The sequence below is a fragment of the Aegilops tauschii genome, chromosome 6 (genome assembly GCF_002575655.3).
Source record: "Aegilops tauschii subsp. strangulata cultivar AL8/78 chromosome 6, Aet v6.0, whole genome shotgun sequence".
Classification (NCBI taxonomy): domain Eukaryota; kingdom Viridiplantae; phylum Streptophyta; class Magnoliopsida; order Poales; family Poaceae; genus Aegilops; species Aegilops tauschii.
Window position 1 is genome coordinate 263610567 of NC_053040.3, and position 3626 is coordinate 263614192.

Here is a 3626-nt window from a genome sequence, read left to right on the forward strand (position 1 = left end):
GGGACCTAGATGTAATTATCTTTTCTTACCGATTAGTCCCTGATTTTCAAACGATCACTACTTTTTACTCGTTTATCCAAATCCAATGAAACCAACGCCCACGTCTTCGTTATGATCCCCTCTTTCCAGTAAAACAACTTAAACATGTTTTTGAAAGTTTTAAAATTTGAATTCAACCAGTTTTGTATTTGAACTTCGTTTGATCATAACTTGAGTTTTATAACTCCGATTTAGTTGATTCTTTTTGCAAATGGAAGCTCTTGACCTAAAATTTCTGATAAGGCCAAATTCATATAATTTTGGTACTGTTAGAAATTGTTTTATGTTGCAAGGGTTATTTTCTTGGTTTTGATGTTTTCCAAATTGTCTTCTTCGTTCTTTCTGATCTTTTGCATTATTGCTTATGTGTGGTTACTATTGCTTGCTTACGATAGATTGACCGGAGTGTGACGAGTAGAACTATCAAGAGTTTTGAGTGCAAATCATCTTCATCAATAGTACAGGAAAGTTCACACTTTGATCATATCCCTTTCATACCCAGTTTTTATGCATTAGTTTCAACCTCAAACATTGCATGAGTAGGATTGATAACATGTGGGTATTGGGAAGTAGTTGATGAGGTAGGAACCTACTACCCTGCGTTCAAACCTTGGGAGTTACTATTACATGATGCTTATATTTCCATGCTATGCTCGTAGACGTGGATTGGGTTTGAGTGTATTCCATGACAGATGTGAGATTGTTTATTTAATGGTTCAACTTGAGGTGGCTACTTTAATACACATCTGGGTGGATTGGTTGCGGGCACCTGGGGATAGACCAGTGCTGTCCATTTGGTTTGCCACCCAGGCTCAAAGGGATCATAAGATTATTCATGCTAGAAACTTCCGTGTGCAGCCACAAGCTATTATGGGCTCTAGCATAGTTTAGTATGTTGCATGACCTCTTCCAGTGGGAGGCTAGCAGATGTAGGGGATGTAGGTTGGTACTGTCTACCCGGGGTTAGAGTTAATGCTTCTGAAAGACTGTGTCTCGGTCATTCGTTTCTCAAACACCATGTAGCGCGAGAAATCCAACGGAGGCGATTGTGTCTTGTGGGAAAAGTGCGCAAACCTCTACAGAGTGTACAAACTAATCATGGTTAGTCGTGTCTCCGGTTATGGTCATCTTGAGTATCCGGTTCTTTGATTATCATGTTGATCTCATCACTCTATATATTTCATTTGTTGGGTTGTTAACTTTTAATTGGGATTGAGATGGGGATTTACCATTCTCAATGTTTTCAACCAACTTTGTAGTTAAATAAAATATATTCCTTTGTAGTAGGGAAAAATTGGCTTTACACAAAAACATTATAACCATAGAGCTTTTCCACCAGCCATATATGCATGTAGTGATAGCTTTTATTCATCATTATCCTATGGTGTGAATTTGCCAGTACATTCAATGTACTGACCCTTTGTGGCTGCAACGTCTCATATTGCAGGATTATTACGACAAGTAAGTGATACGTTAGGGTTACGATTTCTACACTCAACTTTGCCGTTGGTGTTGATGGGAATCCACAACCTTATTGTTACTTCCGCTATTTGGATTGAGGTAATAGTATTTACGTTATTTCATACATGTGATTTACCTCTGTTATAAATCCTCAAGTACTGTGTGTGTCAGCATACCGATCCAGGGATGACACTTAAGCACAGAGACTTGACCGTCTAAGATTGGGTCGCTACAAGATGGTATCAGAGCACATGTTGACTGCAGGACGTGACCCTAGAAACTGGCAAGCCCATAGGAAAGATTTTCTCTACAACTTCATTTTCAAAAAGATCTTTTACCTCTCTTCTCTTCTGAGCTTATTCAAATATTCCGTTTTAGTGAGACCATACCCCTTTCCCCTTTTGACCACACGAAGATACGACGGATGAGACCACTTCAAGAAGTACAAGATATCGAACAACTAAGACCACTTTGGAATGAAGAGGATTTTACCGTGGTTTATAATAATGGAAACTATAACGGTTGGAGACTCCGGAGACTAGGAGAATGTGAAGGCTCTGAAGAATTTCCGGATTGGTATGACCTAGGAAAAGCTACCCTTATGGAACTTGGCAGACTATTGACGCTATCAATACCCGAGATCAAGGTGTGTTGGAGAAAGACCGAAACATGGAGCATAAAACTCAAGGTTTTTGTCAAGAAACCCTAAGGCAGGAGATGTCAACTAGGGAATGATAGCTCATGGTAATGACAAGGGTACAATCACGACTATCCAAGATGTTATAACCCGCTTATGCTATTGTCATCGTGCTGAGATAAGCATGCATTTCATCGGAAGGATTGGATGGTAGAAGACTAATGGAGTATCTATCAGCAAAGGATGCAACTTTAACCTTAGCTGATGCATCACCAGGATTTGGAGTATTACATCAAGAATTTTAAGATGGACCTTATGGTAGCCTTATTCAGCGATGAAAGCATTTCGTGAAGAACTTAGGACCCAGAAGCTGAAAGTAGCCAAGCTGGAGGAGCAAAACCTCGAGATACTGAAGATTGGTCAGGAACTGAAGGACAGTAGGACCATGGTTCAAGCCAATGTTGTTGAAACCCAGAAGTTTGGAACACAAGTCCAAAAATATTAAAGGATGTCACGATAGACTTCGCGTCAACAGAGATGATCTGGCAAAAGAACTTGAGAAGGACAATCATGATCGGGAGAAGTCCATCAGAGACATGAACAAGACTTGAAGAGTTTGGCGACTTTGAAGATTTATTGACCTTTAGAAGACCAAACCCCTATTAAATACCTACGTTAGATGCTACGATTGTGAGCCATCAGTTGATTGATGTTTTTCCGACAGCAACAAATAAAATCTACCTTTTCAAAAAAATTGTTTGTAGTGTGTGCATCCCTCTCGATCTCTCTTATCTCACCCCAAAACCCTTGGATCCCAAAAGATGACGAATTGAGATGGACGAGTATTTCCGAGATCCATGACACAACCAGAGGTAGCACACTGGATACGGAACATGGAAGATCGCATGAAGGAGCACGGTATTGAAGTAGAGTATATGGTTCCATACACCCTATGAAAGATCACACAAGGTGCTGCAAAATGGCGAGAGATACATCAAGCCATTCAAGGATGGAATGGAACCAATGCTTGGGATGAATTCAAGACGATTGTACTAAGGTCCCGTCTTACCCGAAAGCCATGTGAACCTAAAGAGAAGAAGCCTTGTGCATGTAAGATTTGTGGAGAAATGAGACACACCCATAAAGAACACATGGATGAATGCCCTAGTTGTGAAGGAAGTCACCCAACTGAAGAATGCCCAACTAGGCAGATTACTTGTTTCTTGTGTGAAGGAACTACCCACTATCCTGCTCAGTGTCACATTTACCCCATGGTACAAAGAACCATCCAGCAGAAGAAAGAAGAAATAAAAGGAGTCGTCATGGAATGTTTAGAAGAACCTGTGATGAAGGAAGAAGTGGAGGACACACCCAAAGAGGACCCAGCTAAACCCTGCACCAAGCCTTGCTATTCGTGTGGAGAAGAAGGACATTTCCCCCAGTATTGTCTGAAGGGAGATCTAGTAGCATTCCCGAAAGTGGAAGTGGA